The sequence below is a fragment of the Meleagris gallopavo genome, chromosome 22 (genome assembly GCF_905368555.1).
Source record: "Meleagris gallopavo chromosome 22, MGAL_WU_HG_1.1, whole genome shotgun sequence".
Taxonomy (NCBI): domain Eukaryota; kingdom Metazoa; phylum Chordata; class Aves; order Galliformes; family Phasianidae; genus Meleagris; species Meleagris gallopavo.
The window spans coordinates 4,177,469-4,196,333 of record NC_139425.1 but is presented as its reverse complement, the minus strand read 5'-3'; the positions used below and the strand labels follow the sequence as shown (position 1 = coordinate 4,196,333).

Below are 18,865 nucleotides of genomic sequence, written 5' to 3'. Positions count from 1 at the left end.
AGAGTAATTCAACCAACTGCAGATTAGAGAAAAAGTGTAAGGAAGGCTGAGCCAGGAAATGTTCATAACAGGCAGATCCTTGGGGCACCTCTAAAAATGAGCATGCACTCCAGTTCACAATGGGCACTTAGCACCAGGTAGAAAAAAAACTCTTAATAGAAACATTTCACAGTCTTGTGTATCCATCTGGAGAAACTGGGCTGAAACTTTATACAAATGTAAAACGAGGAGGTCTGATTTAACACAGCCGACGTGTTAATGTAGTACCATTTGCACTAAACTGGCACTTGGTTTTAATTCTGCAAGGAGTAATGGGGTCCCACAATAAGCCATAGTAGTCCCCTCTAACAAAAATGCCACATTTCTCAATTCTGCACAGACATACAGAAGAAGCAGATCATATCACAACTGTGGTTTGAACAATCCTGCAGAGCAAAGCAGCAAAAGGAAAGGGGACAGCTGAAGTGTTAGTCTCATCCTTCAACTTTAGGGACTTGCATTTGTTTCACGTTGAGTAGTATGGTCTGAAATAAATTCAGTGGCTTCAATTTCATTCCTGCAGGGATTTACCCACCTCATCAGAGCAAGCATAGTCGGCTTCTTTCAGTTCAGGAGTGGAATAGCAAGTACTGCTGATTTCACTGGTTGCTAAGGACTGACATGGGAGCTTCATGGTGTTCCTTGTTTCGGATACCCCCAAGACTGTTTTTCCTGTTTCAAAGAAGCTGCACAAACTGAACTGTAGGATTGGTCAAACCTGGAATAGTAGGAATTCTGCAAAGCAACACTATCTGTAAGAAAGAACTGAGGAGATAGTGAGCAGATAAGGAAAAGAATAGCACACAAGCTCTGGAGGTTACAAGTATTTCCACTCCGGAGTGGATGGTTAAATAAGAATTTGGAAGCAAGTATCGAAGTTTAAGTAAAAGGAGCAAATAAGGGTAGGGTTGAGAGAAATACCTAAAGAACTGTAAACATACCCAGTTGGTGTTTTGAGGGCCCAAGTGCATCTCTAATGAAACAGATGAAAACTTTCTAGACAGCAGGTCCTTCAGGCTCCTCTGCATAAGGCAATTCCAGCAGATGATCACCAGCAGACACGCAGGTGCTACGCCAGCAATGCCACTGCTCCAACCCAGCAGTGCAGGTGAGAGGCTCCCCTCAGGACAGCTGCACAAGAAGCCTCTTGTGAATCCTGAATTCTCGCTCCCTGGAACAAAACAATTTGCAGGGCATCATTTAGTATTACAGAAAATCACAACTGAAAATTCCATTTCCTTTCAGGGAGTGCATAAAATTCTCAAAGCAACTCATCAATTCCCAGGCAGAGGAAAAACTATTTTAACTTTGCATTTACAAACTATGCATGATTTGAATGTGAAGAAATGACCAGGAATTCTTTTGCCTGTAGCACAGTTAGTTTCCCCCATACAGACATAAATGATGCTCATCAATAGAAATGTGATATTTCTGAATATAAAAAAAACCCATAAACTGCACTTACTAGGTCTCCTCTAGTTCCCATTTAATTTCTTTTGTCTAATGTAAACTCACTGGGCTATGACTAACAGCTAGCATATAATTTCTAATTGTATGGCATTATGTTATGTTAGTACAAAAACATTATCAGAGCCAAGACAGACAGAAGCATATAGTTCAGTCTTACTGGGAGTAGACAGGAATGGAAAAATACCACCAGCATCATTTGTCAAGGAGGCAGATTAAAATTCAGCTCTAATGGGAAAAAAAAAAATCCCCACATTTCACTTTCCTACTTTTTAAATGACAGAACTGTTACATAAACAAACCAAAATATGTTCACCTTTACAAGGGCTTATGGAAAAATGGACTGGATGATACAGGACATTACTATTTTATTCTTTGGAAGATGATCTGTACACTTCTACAGAAACAGCCTCAAGCTTTACAGAGATACAAAGCCTGCAGCTACATGATTAGCCATAGAATCCAACCTTGTTGCAGAATTATGGTCAGATTTACATTTGAAAGAATTATGAGACAGAGACTTGCAAAAAAAAAAAAAAGAAGAAAAACCTGATTTACACCCTGTAGAGATCTCCCTCCCCGGGGAATAAACCAAGGGAATGTAAATCAAGAGTAATGCCACACGGAAGCATACTCCTGAACCTGCAGACAGTCTTAACAATAGCTGCAAGATCTGCGGTCAGGCGGCACCCTCTCAATGCTCATCATGAAGATCACCTCACATTCACACGCATACCTTTTTCTTCTCACACAGTGCATCAGTGCCATTTATTAGGATTGCAGGCTCACCAGGACAACATTTTATCTTGCTTCGTGTTTGTTTAGTGGGCAATATGTTCTTGTCTCTTGTAAAAGTTCTTGTCTCAGCTGAGGAATCCCAGCATTAGCAGAGCACAAACAGTGGTCTTGTGCTTTCTCTACAAAAGAGAAACATCGTCCCCAAAACAAACCTGTATAATTTTACCATATGGCCTTCCATGATTTTCCAGCCAGGAATTCCAGCACTCAATCCAAAGTAAAAGAACAAAAATCCTAGAATTCCATTCAGTTGACATCTAATGTCCTTGTCACCCAGTTTGTACCTAACAGTGCCCAAAGTCTTCCAGGGCATGGTAACCTTGATCCTATTGACCAGCACTGCTCTGATTTAAATTTCAAACAGCCTGCAATTCTGATTCCTCTTTCCCCCAGCTCTGAAGCAAATGTTATGGATTTTATAGGGAAGAAGGCCCTAGCCACACACAAACTTCGCATAAGTGAAAAGGCAGTCAATAGAAACAGAATTAATTTTAATTAACCTGAATATGCTGATGAAAATGTTGGGGAGTTTTCATGAACAAATAAGTAGAGTCACATACATTGAAATACCTGCTTTGTTAATTACACACATACAGATCTAATAGTAGAGCCAGCAGTGTGCCCTTGCAGCTCGGAAAGCAAACAGTACCCTGGGCTCCATCAATAGAGGGGTGGACAGCAGGAACAGGGAGATGATTGTCCCCTTCTACTCTGCTCTTGTGAGGCCCCAACTAGTGTCCAGGTCTGGAGCCCGCAGTACAAGAAAGACAGAGAGCTGTTGGAGAGGGTCCAGAGGAGAGCCACAAAGATGATCAGGGGGCTGAAGCACCTCCCCTACGAAGACAGGCTGAGGGAGCTTCGCTTGTTCAGCCTGGAGAAAAGAAGGCTGGGGGTGAGCTCATTGCAGCCTTTCAGTAACTAAAGGGAGCCTATAGACAGGAGAGGAATCAACTCTTTGAAAGGATTGATAACTGCAGGACGAGGGGAAATGGTTTTAAGGTGAGGGATGGGAGATTTAGGTTGGACGTCAGGGGGAAGTTCTTTACAGAGAGAGTGGTGAGGTGCTGGAACAGCTGCCCAGAGAGGCTGTGGATGCCCCATCCATCCCTGGAGGTGTTCAAGGCCAGATTGCATGGGGCCCTGGGCAGCCTGGTCTAGTATTAAATGTGGAGGTTGGTGGCCCTGCATGTGGCAGGGGAGCGGAGATTCATGATCCTTGAGGTCCCTTCCAACCTTGGCCATTCTGTGATTCTGTACAGTCATGGCTAATTATAGTACTTGTTTCTGAACTTACACAGTTACAATCTCCCTGAGGCACCGCTGCAGTTGATAAGCACATGTCTTTTTTTGGGTTAGGCAAAAAGAAACCTAGCATGGCAAGGCTCCTTCAGGAGCACAACATCCTGAAGTACAAAGCTCTTCTGCAATTGCTCTGGGAAAGGCCTGATGCTGAAAACTCACCACGAGAAGTTCTGTGTGTTGGCCAAACAAGTGGCCAGGGCTGGGATTTTTGCTTGCTTCGCAAAAGAAAAATATGGGAAAGGGTGGGAAGGGTCAGAGGTTGGGGGAAATGCTGTTTTAGCTTTCCTTTCTACTCATCTTCTTCATAACTACAGTGAACGTGTGTCACAAAAAGAAGGTGCATTCAAGACACAAACGCAGATGTGTGATGTTTGTTTAACTTAGAATAAAAATATTGCCACACGAATTGATTCAAAAATAATATAGCTATACCATAAAAATTGTGATATTCTGGACTCCCTCTCTTTGCCTCCTTACTTTTAAATCTTCCATGGTGCTTTAGAGTTACATATCTACATTGGAGAGCCTGTGGGCCAGGAATTTATTTAAGATACAGCTAAAAATCTCATTAATAACACAAATACAGAAACTGGGGTTTAAAGAAAATATACAGGTAATGCAAAATTTAAAGTCATGACAAGAGGCAACAGCACATACATTATCAATATCTGGCTAATGGACCCAGAATGATTACTGGTTAATGAGCTGAAGTACACAACAATTATGGGGGGGTGGGGGAGAAGGGGAGGAAAGAAAGAAAAAAAAAAAAAGAAAGAAAAAAGGAAAAAACAACAAAACACAGAAGAAATGTTTCTTTTGTAACATAGCTGCTAGGAATCACAGCAAAGTACTCAGAATCACATCCTGTTTACTCAAGCAATGGTGGATTTGGCATAATTCTACAGGCACTATTTTTTTTAAATGAAGCATATGCTTGTATACTTTGATTTGCTCCTATACAAGCAAGCAGAAAGGGGCCCAAACAGACTCAAACAAGATGTGTAATTCTGTTAACTTAGCAGCTCTGTGACTGTTTGAGAAGATAATTATTAATAATGCTATTGATATTTATGGTTTTGTCATCCCCAATAGCTAGGAGGTAGAGTTAGGCTGCTACAAAACTATCATCAGCTGGGCAAGTTGCAGAACAAGTATTTGTAACAACTGCATTACCAGTTACATTTGGAAAAGTTGCAGAACAAACCTGGTGCTGCTCAGCAGAAATACAGCATCCCCCTGCCCCCTCCTCATGTCAGGAGCACATTGCCTGTTGTCCTCAGACCTGTCCCTGACTGGTGCCAACACTGCTGCCACCTGCTCACAATTATCACATCTAGACTTGGAAAGTGTAGTTAGTTGCACTACCAAAATTCAGGCTTCACACGTAACTAAACAGCTGTGCCTTGAGTGGTCTCCTGATGCTGCAAAACACAACGTGCAAATGGGCACTTTTCTGCAAAAACCTGCATGCAGAAATTCACAGGCACAAGTTACATACACAAATATGAAAAGCACACTCCAGTCCTTCCTTGCAGCAATGTCTCCCTCTCTTTTACACCAAAAATAAATATGGCACGCTTTAATGAATGCATTATGAGCACAAACATCTACCTGGCAGGACCTCAGTAATGGAGGTTGCCTCCTTTTCAACTGATTGAGAGCTTTAGAGCAAAGCAAAAAGCGCAGGGGGATGTACACCTCTGTAAGTTTGGAGTTTAATGAACAAAGCCACCTACTGCCTCTCAGAGGCAGAGGGCAGGGAGATGAAAGCTCCTGCTTCATTTTATGTGCAAAGCAGAACAGACATCTCCCATAGACATGCTAATGAAACATTGATTTGCTTGGGTGCCGTTTGTTACCACAGGGCTCTCCACCTTGGACTTCCAGGAGAAACGATTCACAATTAATTAACTCCTTTCACAGATTATCTGAAATCTAACCTCGGCTCAACCCCACTCCACGATAAAGCTCGTTTGGATAGTAATGTGCAGATCGATGAATATGCATACATGCAGGCACACATCCATATGAAGATGTATTCCAAATTTTTATAGACATCTATACGCATGCAAACATCTAATGCATTATATATGTGCTATTATATATAATAGAATGCGTTCTGTAATCTATAATGATATTATAAATATTGTACTATAAAATATACATCCCAAAACACACCAGCACTTGTAGCCATGCAGTTCCATAAGCAGCACATGCAGACCCTCAGCCCACTGCCCACGTGGAAGAACCCGCAGCCCTCCCAGCACAGCAGGACAGACCCAACACACCCAGCTCCCCCTCACCACCAGCTGATGCAAACCAGCATCCTGAAATGAGTTGCCACGAACTGCTCCCCACTGTCCTAACCACCAATGAATAGGTTTTCTGGGGTACAGGGATCAAACCAGAGCAACAGCCAGCTTCCTAACTCACTGCTGAATGCTGAAGCAGCTCAGAAGAATCATAGAATGGCCTGGGTTGAAAAGGACCACAATGATCATCGAGTTTCAAAGCCCCCTGCTATGTGCAGGGTCACCAACCACCAGACCAGGCTGCCCAGAGCCACATCCAGCCTGGCCTTCAATACCACAAATGCCACGTTCTCAATGGTGGCTGCTGTGAAACTTAGCAAAAGATGATCTTTCTTTAACAAAAGTTGTGAGGAAATTTAAGGAATCACAGAATGGCCAGGGTTGGAAGGGACCTCAAGGATCATGAAATTGTGCAGATTCAAATGTTACTGTATGTGCTTACAGGAGCTTAGAGTTTTCTTTCCTGTAGAAAGAATGCATGAAAACTATGAACGTGACAGAAGAAGTACTTCCAGTGAATATTTTGATTAAAATAAAACAAAATTTAGTTGTAAGGTGCATGCATAGATGATCTAGGGCTTGTGAAGCAGAAACACTACAAATAAAGCTCAGCCTAAAATACTGTAAAGAAATTGAAGATTTTACATAAATCTCTACCTGTACATCCCAACTGTGCCCTGCCCCTTCCTCCAAGAATTCCATTAACGTGCATTTCGAGCAGGGCTCACCTCCACTCCAGCTGTTATCGACTCGGGGAAGATGATCAATATAGAACAGACTGGAAGTTCATTTTTAGAAATTGATAAAAGTCCCCAATGCAGAGGGGTGAGACGATCTATAGCAGAAGTTAAAGCTATGCATCCTACTTTTCTAGGAAAAGCAAGGGTCCTCGGCCACTTCCACTCATTCTTTTAATGGCTATGAATTGGAATATAGTTTTAGTTTCTTAGAGTTCGTAGGTAGAGTAGAAATGAATTTTACTGAAATTTTTTTCCTGCAGTGTGTTGTGACTTCCTACACATGCTCATCTCCTTTGGGGCATCTCTGTTCTGATTAGGCATTAGCCCAAAGTTAAACATGGCTTTCCTTCTCAGGTCATTAGCAAAGGCAGGCCTCGCTAATGAATTGCTCTGGCTAAAATAATAAAAGGGCCAGCACAGAGTTCCTGTGAGTTCTGGCTCAGCCCAAACCCTAATATTGATGTTATTCTATAAAACTACCACAGACTATGTAGGGCAACCCCACGTCTATCACAGCAGCCAGAGCAATTTCAAACTGTGTGCTTTTAATTATTTCATTGACACCCTTGGACTTGATAACTGACTGAATTTTCCTGTCAACACTTTGGTCTTGGGTTTTCTTCATTAAATCACAGTTTCAAATTACCTTTTTTTTTTTTTTTTTCCCCTCTCTCTCTTCACTCCCCACCCTACTCCAACATTTTTTGGCTTCTAATTCTCTGAATGCCCCACACTGTTTTAAATTACATGCTCATTTTGGAATACACTGACTATTTATCTAGGAGGCAAATTTCAGAGCCATCTGAAATTCATTTCCCAACCCCAGAGTTCCTGGGTACCAGCTTCCAACCCCGCCGTGGAATTTCCTGGGGCTGCCGCGTGGGTCGGGTTTCTCTGCACCTCCAGCACACGGCCCTGCCAGCTGCACGCACTCTGCTTCTCCTCCTTGCTGAGTCTTGCTAAGGCAAAGAAAATATCCACCTTCATTCATTTGTAGATAGCGGTACTAAACTAGGCTATATAGTTCTTAAAATGGAAGCCACCTCTTGGCACACAGATGACTTCCAAACAGCTGCAGGGTACACGGCACACAGAACAGCATAAAACTCAGCATGGAAACTTGCTATAATTTGTCACGCCAAGTGTATTAAGAGAAGTTAGCTGCCATGTATGTACACCAACACAGTCTGCAGAAGTATCAATTACCCCCAGGTGATTTCAGCTACAGTTTGGGCACCCACTGCATCTCTACGCTTGCAGCAATGGGTAAAATTTAAGAAGCTGCAAACGTTCCAAACAAAATCAAAACCTTCTGCCGTGGAAAATCTTGAATTTTATATTGAAGGTTGTAAAGAGTCCAATCTGATGGGTGAAATCTGAAATTCCCTGTTGTTTTGTTAAATATAACAAAGCAAGCTGCAAGTGTAAAAGAGATTAGGGCTTGTTTCAATAGTCAAATTCTTTTCCGGCAAAATTGTTTTTTCCCTAAAATTACTCGTTCATATTAAATCAAGTGTGACATTAAGTTTAACATGTTTTTCATTTCAAGATGGACATTTTTCCAAAAAGTCGTAATTGGTATTTTGACTGTTTAATAAGCAAGTCTTTTGGAAAAATTTCCACCTATAATTTGTTGGAGGATTAAATGTTGTACTGGAAGGGAATACAATGATTTTGCAATATCAGGCCAATATTTAAATTTATTTTTTCTAGTGTTTCTCTGCGACTGAAAACAGTTTTTGTATCTGTAATCAGATAGAAATATTTTCCTACAAACCTAATCACTGCATCATCATTATTTTCTGTGAGAAAATAACTAATCTGCTACTGAAGTTACTTTAGTCCTTAAAAAAACCCAAAACCATACATTTATGCTATAGCCCACGAAGAAGGGGCTGTTATTCATCTTAGACTGAAGTATCTCTTGCATAAGGCCTCCCAGGAGTCACCAGCTCACAGATGATAGTGGGCATCGATCACACCATGTTACAAGATATTTATTAGGAATCTCATTTGAGCTGTTTGATCTGCACCTGCCAATGGGACAACTTCCTAACCAACTTGCACAGAAAGTCCAGATAGCCTAGATCTTCCTTCACTCACAAAAATCTAGGAAAATCAACTGATATGAGCATTTGCTTGTTTGTTTGTCCAATGCCCTCTGCCTCCAAACCCCCTGGCCACAGAGAAGCCCTCCCCTGCCTCAAGAGGGGGCTCAGCACCACACAAAGTGGAATTTTGTCACCAAACTTGCTGCCTAGAAATCACACTGTAGTGGTGGGCCCTAATGCCTAGCTAGAAAGTTGATATTTTGAGGTGAATAGCAGCTAAAGCAGCTACCTGGAAACTTCCAATCCCAAGCTGCTCTGGGAAATGAATGGCAAGATGGTCACTGTGGAGGAGACCAGTAATAGAAAAGAGATCAAGCTCAACTATAAGGTCCCAAAGAGACAGAGTAGAATAAAATCTATATTAGTAGAATAATCTCCATGTGTTTTACGTCTTCCAGGTATTTCTGCACTTTTTTTTTTTTTTTTTTTCAGGGAGGGGAGAATTTCTTAAACCTATTTCAATATTTAATTTCATCCCATTAACATTTTCATAAACAGAGATTAGAAGAAGGAAAGGGCAAAGAACCTTCAAAAGTTTCTAAACCCTCTAAGTGCTTACAGCAATACCTGCTACAATAGGAGAAAAATACTGCCAACTTCCAGGGGTTTTAGTATCAATAACTGTTTTTTCTTGCCATAAGACTGACCCTGAAAGGTCCTGAACAAATTCTGAAAAGGCAGGAGTCCTGAAGAATACACAGAGCATTTAATGAGACATTTAACACCTCAGGCTTTAAAAAAAATTAGATACACTAGAGCACCTGTACAGTAGGGTCACACCTATGTGCCTCTTGGAGCATGCAGGTGGCCCATACAAAACCACAGACAGATGCAGAAATGAGCACCCAGCCATGTGTACGTGCTGTTGATATATGTATGCAATCAGTGGAAAAAAAAAAAAAAAAAAAAAAAACCACCTGCTTTACATTCAGCTCATTTACAAGCCTGATCAGATATCTTAGCAGGACATATTAGCTCATGCACATCACTGGTTAAAATACCTACATGGCCTCCGAATCAGAACTGGCTCCCAGCCAACCAGTGCAAAGCACAGGTTGAGAAGTTCAAATCTATCTCCATTTGTTCAATTAAAGATACCCTGCAGCAATTATTGTCTCTTAAAGAACAAGGTAAACTTGCCCTGCAGTTTTTTCCTGCTATTATTACTACTTGGAATAGACTCAGCTGAAGGAAAATAACAAAACTGAGGGCATTTGCTCTCAAGCAGTCACCCTGCATAAACCCTGCAAATAAGGATGCGACATTATAGTGGAATAACTGATTCACGGGACTCAATGTTTTGAGGCCACATTTAAGATTATAAGAGCAATTAGATGATAGATTAATGAAGATTACTACTCCTTTCCCCTCCACAAGAAAATTTCTCTAATTAGAAAGACCAAAATATTGTTCCAATAACTTATACACCTGACACAAAGGCTGCAGGAAAGGTAAACACTTCCACGGTCATCCAGAAGTCAGTGGCTGGCAGTAAACACGGGTGCTTGCCTCATCACTCGAAGCACACAGGAAGAGCCCCAGGAAACTGGGGGATGCTCAACTGTGAGTAAGGCCAGGGCTGTAGCTAGCCTGGCATAGAAGCACAGAATCTCTGGGAAAGGGAACCTACAAGCAGCATCGAATCCATCTCTTGGCCTCACACAACACCACCCAAACCCTATCTCTGAGAGCAGAGTCCAAACACTCCCTGAGCTCTGGGTTGTGCCCACCACCCTCTGGGGCAGAACATTTTCCTCAGACTCACCTGACCCTCCCCTCACACAGCTCTGTGCCGTTCCCTGTTGTGGTCCTCAGAGAGCAGAGCTCAGCGCTGCCCTCCGCTGCAGCCGCCATGAGGCCTCGCCTCAGCCTGCTCTGCTCTGGGCCCAACAAACACAGCGACCTCAGCCGTTCCTCACACGAGCCTTCCCCAGTTCTGCAGCCCTCCTCTGAATGCTCTCTCACAGCTTTATGCCCTTATGTTGTGGCACCCATAGCACAGCAGAACAACCCCTTCCCTCGCCTGGCCAGCAGCACTGGGCTTGATGCACTCCAGGGGACGGCTGGCCCTTCTGGCTGCCAGGGCACACTGTGACTCGTGGACAACTTGTTGACATCCAGAACCCCCAGGTCCCTTTCTGTGGGGCTGCTCTCCAGCCCCTCATCCCCCAGTCTGTACACAGAGCTGCCCCGTCCCAGCTGCACAACCCAGCACTCCTCTGCTTTGTGCCGACAGAAACTGCCCTCAAATCTCTCAAGACAGTGGTGTGAGGCCTCTCTACCATCTAGGGAGGCAACACGCCTCCCAGTCTAGCATCATCCATAGATTTACTTCATATAACTTCCAGATCTTTATTGGAATTATCGATGAAAACATGAAAGAGAACTGGTTCGAAAATGGAATCCTGCAGAACTCCACTTGTGATACATAGGGCAACTCTCAGGCCATAGCCTCCCCACACCCGTAGTAGCCATGTTTTGGTCATCATGGGACATTCTTAGGGTCATGCTGCCAGGGCTTTCCAACATCATGAGCCACCTCCCTGACAACTGCTAGAAGTATGGGGATCCTGAAAACAGAACAGCAGTTGTTAACTGACCAGCTCCTTGTGCCAGAAGGCTGCTAGCAAGGTGCAACTTACCAAGTCCCTTCCCATGTTTTGTGTTGTCCTTTGTGGAGAAGGATGAATCCTCCTCCACCAAAGAAGCCATGGCTTCAGAGGAGCAGCAGCAAACACTGGCAATAGAAAATTTAAGAGGACAAAACAGAATAACAATAGTAATAAAAACCTAAGCAATTTTTTTAAAAGGCAAAACTAGTAAATGCCTCTCCATTTTTGGTGGGGTGGGAAGCAATTGGTTTGCTGTACCAAAAACAAGTTGGGTAATATTCACAATTGTACTCAAGCTCAAAATTGACACATTATAGAACATCCTGAGCTGGAAGGGATCATCAAGCCCAGCCCCTGGCTCCACACAAGCACCACCCAAATCCAAATCCCATCTCTAAGAGTGGTGTCCCAGTGCTCCTTGAGCTCCAGCAGCTCAAGGTCATGTCCGCTGCCCTCAGCAGCTGTTCCACTCCCACCGCTCTCTGGGGCAGAATATTTTCCTCACACCCACCTGGCCCGTCCCTGACACAGCTCCATGCCATTCCATCAGAGCAGCAGCTCCTGATGCTCGTACAGATCAACATCAGACAAATCTGCTACTGCTGCTCTTAGTGGGGACGAGGACCCAGAAACTTGCTTTTGTGATATAATCATGTTCTAACTCAGGCAAAAAGGGAGAACCAGAACTGTATAGCTGTATACATCTCCACTGCAGTGGTAATGGCAGAAGGGCAAAGGCAAAGATCTGGCATCTGGACCTCTATGGCACATACTCTGTTCCTATCAATATAAGGTCTTGCATCACTCCCTCAGTTTATCAGAAGAACATCTTGAAAAAGGGCCTAATGAACATCTGACCTCAAATCCTAGCACTGAGCAGTACTACGAAACAGCAGAGATTGAGAAACTGCTGAAAGTACCTCTTCTGGGTTGTGGCAGAGCCCAGGACCAAATCAAGATAAACTGAGTCCCAGTCTGGCATCCACCTCCTACTATGGCAAAAAAAATAAAAACAGGTTCAAACCATTTTCTGAGAAGATCCCAGTGAACCAAATTAATAGCTACGTCCACAAGATGCATACTTTGTTCTTAGCACTATGAAGGAAATTATTAGCATATGAAAAAAACATTGTCAAGGAACACCATCATGCAACTGACATCATTTCATGGACATTTCCATTGTTAAAACAAAAATCAGGTTGTTCAAAGCTTTCTCCAGTCTTAAATTCTATTTATCTTCTTGCTCTCCTTGTCTGGACATAGAGAAGAAGGCACTTTGCACTTCTTTTCTTTCTTTTTCACTTTGTTCCAAGCCACCTCCGTCAAAGCAGCACTTACCACAGTGACAAATGAAGCAGTAATAAGGTTAGTCATTTAACTCCTTGCATCCTACTTAAAAACCACCCTAATTACTGTGTAATGGGTCCACAGAGGCAGAAGAGTCTGGGTGAAGTCTACCCGGAGGGCACTGGTATAGTTCATCTGTCCATTCTCTAATAGCACTCTAAAGTTCACCCTTATAAACATGTCACCCAGTCCATAATTAAGTGACTGGTCATTAGGTAACATATGTGGTACCTGTGGGTCACATATCAGTCAGCTGGTGATGGATCTTTATCCAATAGCCACACGAAAACAGCTCTACAGCTCACGGCATCACTCAATGCAGAGCACACTCGTGAGAAGTTAGTGTAGGTGGGATTTTTTTTTGTTTCTTAAAGCAATAAACTCTGCATTTATGAAAGGTGAAAAACCAAGGGGAGGAGGGAGTGGACGGACTGCCACAGTTCATTTCTCATCCTGCCATTATGGAAAAGAAGCTGAATTTGTTCCTCTGCATTCCTGCAAGCATACCGGTTCCAAAAGCATGCCTCATATGTCACTGACAGGTGCATTTCTCACTCGCACGTCATGTGAGGACAGATTGCTAATTACTCTACTTTCATGAACTTCAACGACCTCTTTCCTGCTCATAAAAGTAAGTTATACTTTTCAACTCTGTCACATTCCACAGACACGCAAAGCTGTGATGGACAGGGGAAGAGCATTAGACAAACTTGTTTTCACCAAGAAAACTGGAAGAACCTAATCTCTATGCACTAGAATGAACTCCCAGATAAGCAGATGAACTGCATACTGTGCTGGTCAGACCATTTGCTGAGTGCACATGTACAGAGAAATGCAGTCAATTCCACTGCAACTGCTTTCCTCCCCTCACTCACCCATGCCAAGAGGTGAGGAGCTTGATCAAAGGAGATTTGGGGACGAGAGCAGCAGAACTTTCAGCCTGAGATTGTCCTCAGATTGCACACAGTGGGTGATTTCCAGCAGGTTCTGTTACTCCTAGGAGACAGAAAAGGACAGCTCATATGTAGACCTGAGGTTCAGATTGGTGTCCTGGAACCCTGGGGCTCTCTCTGCCCTTCTTACAAAACTGTTCCACTGCTTTAGAAGTTTAGAAGTTCTATAAGCTTGCAGGAGAGGAAAAAATGAGTTTCCTAGAGGACAGCCCACATGGTGGGTGTCCCATAGGCAAGTTTTTTTGGTTTTGTTTTTGTTTTTTGCTTTTTTTTTGCAACAGAATTTTTCTGGGTACAAGGACTGTAACCCTGCATCAGCCATGCAGACATCATCAAGGAATTCACTCGTGGATTTAATAAAATAATGAAGAGCTGGACCACACAGATTTCCAGATGGTAAATGTGATTTGAGCTGAGCTTTTCTGGGTAAGTAAATTATAAAGGAGGAAAAAAAGGCAAGAAAGAAAAAAAAAAAAGCACACAAACCTCATGCCCACAATGTTTAAAGGTTTATAATTGCTAGTTATTATCTGCAAGAAGTGTTCCCAAAGGCATGACATTATGGCCAAGAAAACAAGACAAGACCTTGGAATCGGCCTTCTGAACTGCTGAAATGTGTCCAAACTACTACAGAATAATCTCCCACAGTATTTCTTCTGCCTGCTCACCTCTCTGTTTGATGTTCACCCACTCTGGCTGCCCACAGTTCTGGAAATGCTGAAAACAGATTTGGCAAAAGCTACATTGACCAGCTAAATTCCAAGAATTAAAGTTCAAGACTAAAAAGATGCATATGTCCCCCAGGGATGAAATTAACTCATAGTACTGAGAGATATTACTAGATATAACCACACCAAAATCATCACTTGTGAACAAAAGCAAAATAACACAATGTGACTCAAATCACATTGGAATGATAGCAAAGATGCACAAAATTTTGCCCCCAAGAGAATTTGATTGCTTGTCTGAAATATGGATTGAGTAGACAAATAAGGAAGGGATAGAGCCTGAAGAAAGAAATTTGTCTTTTGTAGTTTCACACAGAAAAAGCCTGCCTTCTTTAGCCGAAATTGAAATTTATAGACTAAGACATGCAATCTCTACAAAGCTATCCACCTCTCACATTCTTACTGGACTTCAGTAACTTTGTTCACGACAATCAATTCTATTAGTTTCTGCTTTCTTCATACAAAAAAAAAAAAAACCACAAAAAACACAAAAAACCAAACCCATCAGACAGCTTTTGTACTTTCCCATATTTTGTGCATTTTACCAAAAAGGATTCTCAGGTTATCTAACTAAAGATTAAAGTAGCCAAGTATTGTAACACTGTGGTTGAACCTGGCAGGTAGCTGTGCACCACACAGTCCTTCACTCACTCCTCCCTGCTTCCCAGTGAGACGGGGGAGAGAATTAAAAAAAAAAAAAAAAAAGGTAGAAGTTGGGGGGTTTAGATAAATCTACTTACTACGATAGAGAAAAGGATAATTATGACATATTATATATATATATATATATATATATATATATATATATATATAACTAAAAGTGTATGTAACAAATGATGCACAAGCACTTGCTCACCATGCCCTGACTGATGCCTAGCTAGCCCCCAAGCAGCAGAAGAGAGAGAGAGATGAATCCTCACCTCCCTTGAAAACTCCTTCTGCTTGATGTCATATGGCCAGTTCATCCCTTTGGGCCTCTATAAGTCAGCTGTCCTAATTCTCCTAATCCTTCCCAGCTCCTTGGGTCCTTCACTGAGAATGGCCTTGGCTCTGTACAACACTGCTTAGCAGAAATTGTAAACATTGGTGTTTTATCAACACTGTTTTTCTCCTAGAACCAAAACACAGCATCATACCAGACACTCTGAAGAAAATAATTCTGTCCCAACTGAAACTAAGACAAACTTTGAAAAGTACCTACAAACATGACTTGTAATTTCAAAGTGGAGCTTGTGAAATACATGGCTTAAAGCTGTTGCCTAAGTAAGTTTGTACAAAAATTGCTTCTTTCTGGCCTGTTGCTCTAGATTATGTCAATGCCATAATTTGAAATACTGCATGTATGCAGCAGAGAAGCCTCTTACATTTCAAGCCATCCAGTAAAAAATTCAGACCTCCTTATTCAGGGGTCTTTAACTCTACAAGGTACCTCTGGGTGTGTAGTATCAATCACCCAATGATAGACATCCCATACCAGGGTCATCCGTACCTCCACTGCTTATTGAACTGCAACACCTCATCCTCACTGAACACTGACGGCTGATCTATATGATTCAAGTCCAATCAAAGCAGTGATTTTTCAGCATTAAGGACTCTTCCATTTGACACTCTTGCACTGAAACTATAAAGGAAGGATGAGAACAGAGCATAGGAAAACAGCTCTCAAAGAGGATTAGTCCACTATTTTTGTGTATTTGCACCATAGCTCTGCATCACAGAAAATGATACAGTGACTTAACTAAAGAAAGAAAAAGCCTGCAGGGCAGTCTCAGAGCACACAATTTTATTTGCACACCTACTTGTTATTAGGACAATTCTACTTCAGTAGTTTGATTGGTAATTGGCACGTGTAGGAATGTAACCAATTAAACTTACTCTTCAGCATGGCCAAATATAATAAGTCATGTTTAAAGAGGACACAGGAATGCCTATAAGTTGAGATGATGGGTATAACACTGACAGAGACAAAAAGTTGTCTGATTGAGAAAGAATAGACCCAGCAAACTCATTCAGTGTCTGAGTGGAGGCTGTGTTAGGAAAGACTGCTCAAACATCTGGTAGAGATATAGCCTCTATAGGAAAGAAAAGAGAAAACTGAAGATTAGTAATAACTTTCTGTTTTTCTACATGACTTGGGAGGTGTGTGACATGTAACTGATTCAACTAATTTCAACTAATATCTAAACAGTAGTGGAGCCAATTCCAAATAAAATTAAAAAAAAAAAAAAAAAAACACATGGATTTGAGATAATTTGTCTTCAGTTTTATCCCTGTTTAGATGCATCTATAATAGTGTCTTTTCAAAGTCAGTAAGAGAAACTATTGTTCAAACAGCAATTACTTTTTATGCCAGTAAGGTTGTTTAATTGTGTTTTCAGTTGCTGTCTTTGTTTTTGTTTTCCCTATCTCGACTATAGTCAGTGCTCTTTCCATACAATTGCCATGCTCTGAGAAATACCCTGCTGAATACACCAGAATGCTGGCCCTAGATATCCTTTTAAGCTAAGCTTGATTTCCTTACATACCTGACAAAGCAACACAAGAAAACCTGAGATTTGGGCAGACCAGTCAGAAACAGCTTTTAAACTACACCGATTCCCTTGTAGTTACAGCTGTTCACACTGGTCCACTGAAATGGTAAGAAAATGGAGAAACACGAAAGATTGACATAAGGAAAGCAAACAAAGAAAAATGTTGTCATTGCTTAATGAATACGGCCAGAAAGACATTGTGACCCACCTGGACCTGGACACAGAGGGACCAGTTCTTTACTGTTCGCATCCTGTGTTTTTACTGCCCAAAAAGGGGATGCAATTCATTATTCTATTTATGCAAGCGTAAGTGACCACACATAGATAAAGCAAGATATGACCCAGCCTTTAGAAAGGAGGTTTCTGCAACTCATTCCTCATTGAACAGCTGTGCACTTGGTGGTCTTGAGCCATAAATGAAAGGCATAGCTAATATTCACACACAGTAATCCCACTGAGTAGCAAAATACTTGTGCTTTAAGTTGAACAACATTTCTAAAATAATACATTTGGTCTCCATGCTCATTAAGTTTAAAGTTGCTTAAAATTATTTTGCCTCTGTTTTGGTTTGATTTAGTGAGACTTGTGCCCTTAAATAGGTCTAAGGGTCTCAAAATCAACTACCATTCTACGCAAAAGGAAAATCTCATTGCTCCCACTTCACAGAACTGAAGATGTCTGTAAGTCCAGAGGATTGCAGATCTATTTACCGTACATATGAATCATACAATCATAGAATGGCCTGGTTAGAAGGGACCTCAAGGATCACCAAGCTCCAACCCCCTGCCGCAGGCAGTATGACATCCACACTGAACACGTGTAAGATTCCACTCAAGTGAAGAGCTGCCAAATCCCTCTGGAACTCCTGGTCTTCCAGTGCATCCCAAAGAGAAATTTGAGTTTCACAATAGAAATCCTATATAGGAGGAATATACAGATCACAGTTCTGCTTTTTCTTTTAAACACATATATCTGACACATTAAAGAGCATTCTGATAGTATTTTTTTTCTCCTACTGTTTTTGTACCACTGACAGAGCCAATCTGAAGACAGATGTTTGCTCTATTTTTATTATTCCGATGAGCATAACATTCTCCACAACCTTTCTTGAAGAGGAACAAGGCAAGACAAGGAACATCAACTTCCAATAAAATTTCAAAAGCTAATAACCATCCTTCTGAATTGTAATCCATAGCCAATCCCAGAATAGATTGCACACTCTTTGCACTTTTGATAAGTAGAAAGGGAGGTACTTAATCCCACAATCATCATAAGGGGAAATATTAACATGTTAACATATGATTACTAAATATTGCACTTTTCTTCTTAAAATAGTAGTGAGAACTTGATATATTTTTTTCCAGGAATTAAGGATTAAAAAAACCCCACAAATATTATTTCTTTGGTTCTTCTGCTTTTTTCTAAAACAGCCCTCTGATACAACCACTCGAACATACATGCTGATTTAGGATTTATGCAGCAGGGATGTAAAGCTACACATGCTGTGCATGACATGTGCTGCTGGTCATTACCTGCTAACTCCAAATAGAAATTTCAAAGAATGTGTAGGTTCTACATATTAGAGCTCGGGTAAATTACACACAGCTCCCTGCCAATGCACTGCTACTTTCTTATTTTTTGGGTAAGTTTATTACAATAGCTTGAAAAATAAATTAGCATTAGCATTTGGCACAAGTTATATAGTCATTATCCAAACAGACTAAGGGCTTTGATAAGGCAACTATATGTAATTACAGAAAAAATCTATTCTGCAAATAAATCTACATATGGTATACCTGGATGGTCCTTACAAAACACACACATGGAGAAGTAACAGGGTATGGCTATCCAAATACCTAGGACTGCTGTGCAAGGGCATTCTCATATGCACAAGTAAACGGGAGAGCAGAGTCTTCCACAAAACC

The 18,865-nt window shown here is 41.6% G+C and overlaps 1 protein-coding gene across 1 annotated transcript in view; it reads right to left on the bottom strand.

The window, feature by feature from the left end:
* LOC104913998 (uncharacterized) overlaps window positions 1-1,009 on the bottom strand; it is a 286,339-nt gene extending 285,330 nt beyond the window's left edge. The window contains exon 1 of the mRNA XM_085241696.1: window positions 981-1,009. The gene's annotated coding sequence lies outside the window, so the exon portion shown is untranslated. The remainder of the gene's footprint in view (window positions 1-980) is intronic.
* Between the last annotated feature and the right edge of the window lie 17,856 nt (window positions 1,010-18,865).